Raw genomic sequence first — 8,305 nt, forward strand, 5'->3', positions numbered from 1 at the left:
TTTGTTTTGATGTTTGTTCCTCAAAAATGGACTTTTCACACCCAAGGCGCCTGGGGAGTGGCTCTCTCCTAGACAAACCCACAGCTCCCCAGGGCAGATGACGAGGTGGGGCTGCCCCTCTGCTTTGGTCTGCTACCAAAGAGAGTTCATGCTCCCCACAGACAACGCCGGGAGCGAGCCGTAACTTGGTCTTCACGGGCTCTGCGTTCACGCAGATGGCAGCCATCGATGTTTACACGTGAAAGGAGACAGAGTTTTTGTTTGTTATAAAAAGCATTAAAAAAGAAACAAAATCTACAGATCTGATTCACTGTCTTGAGATGAAAATGTTCATAAGGACCCAGAAATCCGTCTGGAGAAGTTGAGCCCTTGCTGAGCGAATGCTTAGTCCCGGGGACACAGGTATTTTGGCGTGCCAGTAAATAAGAAACGAAAACAGACCCTCTCTTCATTATTGATATATGCGAATTATACTGTTTCAAATGAATGCTTTTTCCGTGTCTTCAAAGGGAAAAATTTTAACTCTGCAGGCTTTATCTATGGAGCTCTTTCTAAACCATCATACCTGTGTTGCTCAAAAACTGTTGAGACCTTGGGTCAAGGAGACACTCGCGTTGGCTTTCGACAGAAAATGTGCTTCTCTACACTAAAATGGCCACTTAAGCAAGAATGTGGAAATGATTTATCTCACAACGCTTCAAGCTGGATCTTCACTCCAGCTATGTTGTGACTGCAAAATCAGTCAGGGACCAGGAGTTCTATATGCTCCTAAACAAAGAAAAGCACTCTGACGGCCAAAAGAGTACCTAACACACCAAAATTACCCTAATAAAATTTAAACTACCCACATCCCAAAGAATAAAAACCACTGACAATAACAATGTTTAAGGGGAAAGAGCAGCAGAACACAAAATAGATCTATTTACACCACACAAACAGCGTCTTCCAGACATGGTGTCATGGTAAGCGGTGGTGGTAGCAGTATATTCGTATAAAGTCAGAAGGAAAAGGAAGAGGACTGGGAGTGGCATAACCAGCACACACCCACATGGGAGCAGAGATTACTGTTATTTTGTTCACCTCAGCGTCTCCAGGACCTAGTAGGTTCTCAATAAATATTGGCTGAATGAATGAATGCAGGAAGAAAGGAACACAGCTCATCAAAATAAAAATACCATTTGTGAAATTATAGAGGCATAAATACCTGCCTTAAGTCAGAAAAGAAGTTTCACCCAAAAGTGAATACATTTGCTACATGCTATATTTAAAAGTTGGATGTTAAAACTTAATAGAACCAAAGTGGGGCCATTCTAAAGACTGTCTCTGTAGACTCAATCGTGTTGGAGTTCAGAAGTTTCTTGGTCAAACTGACTAATAGGTTTTGAGCACCTCCTCATCCCACTGTAATCTCCTTCACCCTCTAACTCACCATTTCAGTTGTGTCTACTGATGGGCTCAGGGCTGCTCCTAGGGGTGTCAGGAAATGCGACATGGCCCGAGATGCGTCTTAACTCTCCCTGGAGATACAGTCTAGCGTAACCACCCCATTCTCTAGCTCACCATCCTGCGTCCTTTCTTGGTAGCACTCACCACAATGGAGTTATCCTCCTTGCTATTCTCTGCTTGCTCCCACTAGAACGTTACTTCCGGGAGAGCAGGAACCTTGACTGCCTTAGTTTATCAGTATATTCCAGGACCTGACAGTGCCTGGGGTCTAGCAGAGAGTCAGATTCCTAAGAATGAATGACTGAGGGACTAAATGAAGACCAGGTCCAAGGGCGCAGTAAGTAGCTTATCGCTGGCTGCAGGAAGGGATACGGAACAGGGAGTAGGCAGGCTGCTACGTGACAGTGCAGAATTCTGTTTTTACATGAGATTTGGTAAAAGGCTTTCTAAGTCAATGACATATCGTCCATGATGAATGATCCAAGTCTTCCCATTCCAGACAGAGTCTAAGAAAGATCTCGACTATTCAAAGTTCAAAGCGCTCTCAAATTTAAGGAGAGGCCTACGTTCCTAGAAATAATTTTTTAAAAAATTAAGTTTTTAAAAACTACAAGATTCCAGCTACAGCATCATCTGTGAGTCCACTCAATTTAACAGGGAACTACAAATTTCCTATCATACTTCTTAATTATCACTAGTGAAGATACTCAATTCACTAATTCAACAGGGAATTTGTAGAAACACAATCAGACAAAAGACATTTTAATTTCTGCATTTTGCCTTAATCTAGTAACTTTAGGATATTCTAGTTTTTCATTATATCTGGATTCTCAGGAAAAGACTTGATCTCACAGGGCCTCTCCTTGTCAGCATGAGTGTGAAGGTGGATCTAGACTTGACTGCTGGTTCAGTTTGAGCTACCCGACCGTGCACTCCCTGAATGATCATACGGCTTCACAACACACTCACTTTCCTCGGGTGCATCACGTCTATGGTGCGAGTCCACTTTGCGTAATCTTGGGGATAAAACATTGTGTTGCTATCAATCCACACAGTTCGTTGAACATGGACCCCCGACAACCTAGGTGAACACACACCACGTCAGCCTTCTCGCAGTATATTCTGACGTGGTTCACACTGATATTTCAGGGCATCATCGTGGCAATTCAAAGCCTAGCTAAAAATTAAGAAAGTACAGAAGTCCAGCGTTCATTTTCAGCTCTTGTACTTGCTTTCACCACCCTCTCTGTACACTGGGTTCAACATAACAGACAATATTTTTGCCCACATCAATAATCATTCCAAAACCAGGTATAGCATGGATGTATTAACTCAACTGGTTTTGTTTTATTTTTGTACAAATATTATAGTGACATTCATGAAAGTCAGTATAAAAGAAGAAAAAAGTATTAATGGCATAATACTCTCATTGCACCAAATCAAATACTTCCTTCCTTATCAATACATTAAGATAAATTTAAATTGTATTCATGGTACCCGTGCTATTTGGGGGTTTTTCCTTTTCGCTGTATTTTTATCCATGTTGCCAGGCACTTCATATTTATAATTTTCAGTGGTTAAATATGTTTGCCGTCTAATAAACTCCAGAATTTAATGTTCCTTCTGTGGGGCATAAGGCATTTCTCTTGTGTTTGGGGGAGACCATCAAAAATAACACTGTAGATACGTCTTACTAGATTCTGAAATTCTTGGACTAGGGTAACCAAGTCAAAAAATGAACATTTTGGGGGCCAGCCTGGTGGCGCAGCGGTTAAGTTTGCACGTTCCACTTCAGCAGCCCGGGGTTCACCGGTTCAGATCTTGGGTGCAGACCTACGCACTGCTCATCAAGCCGTGCTGTGGCAGGTGTACCACATATAAAGTAGAGGAAGATGGGCACACATGTTAGCTCAGGGCCAGTCTTCCTCAGCAAAAAGAGGAGGATTGGCGGCAGATGTTAGCTCAGGGCTGATCTTCCTCAAAAGAAAAAAAGAATATGAACATTTTCACATCTTGGTTACATTTCCACCCAGATTTAAATGTTTGTTCTCAAAAGCATGAGTAATATGGGTGCTCCAGGAAATACATAATGAATATTAAAATGTTATGGCTTTTGTTTAAGTCAAGAAAAGTGCTGGAGAAATAGGAAAGAAGTCTTAGCCCACAGCTGGTCTACCCAGCCCAGGAGACCATGGGAAGCTTAAGAGATGTGCCCCCGAAACGTCTTCATTTTCCTTAGCACCGTTTTGCAGCAGTTATTCATAAAACTATCTACATAGACGTTCTATTCAGAAACCAGCTTTAAAGATGCCAGCGACACACTCTGACAGCAGGACATCACCTGTGGCACCAGGACCTCAAACAGCGCCGGGAAGGTACTGGGTACTTTTTGAACAGCCCGTTCAATGAATGCTGAGACGCCTGGAGGAAGTCTGGACTCACTATGGATTCCTTCTTTTCCACTCAGGGAATCCGAACTTACTTCTCATCGATCATTTGACAGAGCGCTTGGTCGGAAGCCGTTTCACAGAAGGCAGACAGCAGAAGAACATTCCGGCGTGAGCCCCCGCAGGGAAGGCTGGGTTCAAAGCCCAGCGCCCCTCTGAGGCCCAGCCATTCCAGCCGCACTGACCTGGATCACATCTGCCCCACACGGCCCAGCACCCTGAGACACAGACACACTCTTTGCTGAATGTTTCCTATTTTTCTATTCCCCAAAAGACCAATCTCTACACAGAGATAGTAAATAAATTTAACAGGAAAAAATAAAGTGAGAAACCACCATGGTGAGCATCACAGGTAGCTCTCTTCCAAGGAAATTAATAGAGGGAATTGCAGAATGAAAAGACCTGTGGGAACGGCAGTGGGCCCACGGCAACCTCACCACAGATGACTTGAGAGCCAGTGTGGCTCTTCAGGGTAGCCATCCAGCTCTCCAGGGTCACCACGGAACCAGAACTAACACGGAAGAGAGGAAGAGAAAACTCCACCAAGAAGAGACCACACAAAAAACAACAAGATTTCCTCAACTGCCTTACAATTTGTGGCTTCTAGTTACTAGAAGCTGGTCAACGGTGGCTGCGGAGTTCAGCATAAACCAGCTTTAAAATAATGCGCTGAGATTTTCTAGAAAGGTTTCTAACAAGAGTTCTTGAGGATTTAAGCAAACGACACTTTCCTGAGTTCCAAAGAGATCTCCATCCCAGTTAGATTTCCCTGAGTCCCGGGTACCTTTCCTTGAGCCGTGCGTCATTCTCTAGGTATGCAGTATTCAAGTGTGGCTTTTGGTAACCAAGGAATGCAGAGAGCTGCGTCAAAAATAAATAAATGCAATGCTGTGGCTTCAGCAATGATAAATCTAGAGTCAAATTCCAGATATGCTGGCCTTCTAAAGCTAAAGGGTGCGGAGGAAGCAATCATTTCTGAGGGAAAGAGTAGAGTCAGGAGCCTTAAAGAACGTAACAAAGATCACATCTGTTAAAGACAGGTAATATACGACTAAAATGAATTTCTGTCATCTCTCTTAATATTCATGTGCTTAAAGAGACAACCCAACTCAGTCTCTCTTTAAAAATTAATTTTCCTTCAAAAAGAAAAGTGGAGGGGCCTGCCCAGTGGCGTAGTGGTTAAGTTTGTGCACTTTGCTTTGGCAGCCCAGGGTTTGCAGGTTCGGATCCAAGGCGTGGACCTAGCACCACTCATCAAGCCATGCTGTGGCAGCGCCCCACATAAAATGGAGGAAGATTGGCAACAGATGTTAGCTGAGGGCCAATCTTCCTCACAAAAAAAAAAGAAAAGAAAAAGGAAAATGGTATAGGATTTATTGCTGAACACAGAGCCATCCTGGAACCATTCTAGAGTTCAGAAAAACTCTAAATGTTTTCTACTGACCCCGGATTAACATCCCTTCCCTGCGTAGGAAGGGCAACAGCTCGGATGACTGACAACATGAGCCAAGCTGGGGTAAGAAGTTTTCTTATTAGCATATTAACCAAAGACCTGTCAATATTCATGAAAGTGGATTTAAATTTCACATTAACTTAAAATGGAGCAAATAATATTCCAAGTAAATGATGAGGGTGAGTTTAAAGACGCTTTACGTTAGCTTATTTTTAAGCAGATCATGTTCTAGCTAAAGTAACCATGTGCCAAGATGCCCCATACCTTTACATCAAGTGTGCTTTTTGCTTCCAATAACACTGACACTGTGAAATTTAGGCCGTCTCACTTTTGTTGGTTTTTTTTGCAGAGCTTTACTTTTTACGCATACATGTGTCACTCTAGACAAGTTAGAATCTACAAAGAAAGACTTGGGAAAAAAATACCTCCCCCCATCCCATCACCCAGATATAATACACTGTTAACCCTGCGAGGCTTTTCCTACGTGTACATTCTTACAGAAAGAAAACAGGAATCACCCTATTCTTTATCTCACAACTTTTTTGTAACTGAGTAAATACTGAGCATCTTTCCGTTTTTATAGAATTGTTTTTAAAGACTGCACTCTATGGAGACGGAATGAGTCCACCTGTGTGGACATTTAGAACGTCTCCATTTTCACTCTTAAGAAACAGTGCTGGAGGCACATCTTTGTTCAATCTGATCCACGTCCCACAGCATGCCCATAGGAATGGCCCTAGAATTGTAATTGGTGGCTGACAAACTCTACGCACGTAGAGCTTGGTATAAACTTTAGATATAAACTGACCTGCAGGAAAGTTGTACTGATTTAAACTACCAAAAGGAAAGTTGAGTCCACATTACAGGGACGTTACATTAACGGTGTGTTTAACTTAAATGATGTCTGAAATCAAAATGTAGGCAATGTCACTTAACCAAAGAAAAATGGCCAATAAACATAAGAAAACAACTTCCAAAATAATCATAAAAATGCAAATTAAAATGATTGCATTTCTCCTATCAAAACGGCAACATTTCTTAGAAAGAAATCTCTAGAGTTGGCAAGAGTGGGGTGAGCGGGGCACTTCCATGCACAGCAGGTGAGAGTACGCAGGCACACTCTCTCGGGAGGCCAATCTAGCAATAGCGAAGCCTTAAGAATTTTCCGACTTTCTAACCCAGCATATTCTACTTACAGACCTGACCACACCAGAACAACAGGAGACAGCTATAAAGAAGTGCACACCAAGGCATTCAGAGCGTTACATGTTTCACCATCGTAACCATGAAAAATTACCAACAACCAGTAATGGTGCTTCAAGGAACTAAAGTGGGATTCAAAACTACACAGAAAAATAAAAGGACAAAAATGTTATGTGCATAGGGAAAACTGAAAGGAAATACAACAAAATGTCACTTAAATGGTTGTGAGAATGCTGAATGCTTTTCTTTCTTTTTTCTTTTTTTTGGTGAGGAAGATTGGCCCTGAGCTAACATCTGTGGCCCATCTTCCTCTTTTTGCTTGAGGAAGACTGTCCCTGAGCTAACATTTGTGCCAGTCTTCCTCTATTTTGTATATGGGGTGCCGCCACAGCATAGCTTGATGAGTGGTGTCTAGGTGTGCACCCAGGATCTGAACCTGCGAACCCAGGGCCGCCAGAGCAGAGCGCAGGAACTTAACCACTATGCCACCAGGTCAGCTCCTGTTCTCTGCTTTTCTCTCTCTTTTTCTGTATCTTCCAACTTCTTCACCGTAAACATCGTACTCATGATAATCAGAAAAAACAAAAGAAACATATAAAAATGGATGCAGTCTTTGAACTTCATTTCTTTAAGTAAAAATACCACCAAGTCCCCTTTGAGTACTGGCGTGTTATCTTCAGCATCTTAGCTCATACTGTTAACGGGCATTGTTCACCTAAAGGACTATAACTTAAAATATTTTCACTTCTAAATGTTGTTCCATAATTTCTGCACGGTTCATGAAAATGTTTAAAATTTGTCTTTCTTTAGAATCAGTTATATGAGCACAGTAACTTTGCGGTTGAAGGCCTACCTCTGGCATGCGTGGCAATAAAAGATGCTTTCTTCAAATAAAGACAAAGAATGACAGACGGTGGATAAAAGGAAAAGAATTAGTCACTTCTTCTCCATTTCATCGCCCTGTGCAACAGACATTCGGAAACAGAGCAAGGAAAAGGAAATGGGTCAGAGGCCTTTGAAATACTGGCTTATTCACTGAAAAATATTCAGAAGCTGTCCTAAATATTGACGTAAACACTAGAGTCACAAACAGAAGCCCCTTTTTTCCCTTTCCATCTCTCTCCCTCCCTCCCTCCAGAAGGACAAAATCAAGACAGATGGATAAGCTATCCTATCGTTCAGAGGAAATGATACCTTCAGCTTCTAGAACAGTGTTTTTCAAGTTACAGATGGCTCTTTAGTGGGCCCCGACGATCACTTTTTAAAAAATGAAATAGAATAAAATATATCAGAAGGCAATACTAAAGATATTATTTTGTGTGACAACTTTCTGTTATATGAGTTGTATCATAGGTAACATGAAATATAGTTTTGACAGTGGGGTCATGGAAAAAAGGTTGAAAGCTTCTATTCTAACGTAATGGAGAGGCAATGAAGTCCACAGTAAACTGTTTTTCCTCACCCCTAGTCAAAAAGTAAATCCCCAAACCAAGAATTCCTGGAAAGTAGGAAAAAATAACCTGAGGCAGAAGGATTCTGCAGTTATGCCCTCACCCAAGCCTTAAACCTTCAGCAGTGTTGAGTTGCCCAAAATCATCTGAAGAGTGTGGGCGGCTTGGCCACATGAAACCTTGGTCTATTTCGTAATACTTAGTTTACCTGTTAGGCCATAATTACACAGCCTCTTAGTCCCACAGACCCCACGTTCTCTGTGCCTCCACTCTCCTGGCCACACTCCTCCTTTTAAAGGCCTTCC

General features: G+C 42.1%; 1 long non-coding RNA gene across 1 annotated transcript in view; it reads left to right on the plus strand.

Moving 5' to 3' along the window:
• The window catches only part of LOC139080603 (uncharacterized), a 13,192-nt gene extending 5,337 nt beyond the window's left edge, over positions 1–7,855 (plus strand). The window contains exons 2-3 of the long non-coding RNA XR_011535222.1: positions 6,545–7,041; positions 7,360–7,855. This is a non-coding gene — a long non-coding RNA (uncharacterized lncRNA). The remainder of the gene's footprint in view (positions 1–6,544; positions 7,042–7,359) is intronic.
• Positions 7,856–8,305: the final 450 nt, after the last annotated feature.

Source organism: Equus przewalskii, chromosome 31, assembly GCF_037783145.1.
Source record: "Equus przewalskii isolate Varuska chromosome 31, EquPr2, whole genome shotgun sequence".
In the NCBI taxonomy this organism is placed as follows: domain Eukaryota; kingdom Metazoa; phylum Chordata; class Mammalia; order Perissodactyla; family Equidae; genus Equus; species Equus przewalskii.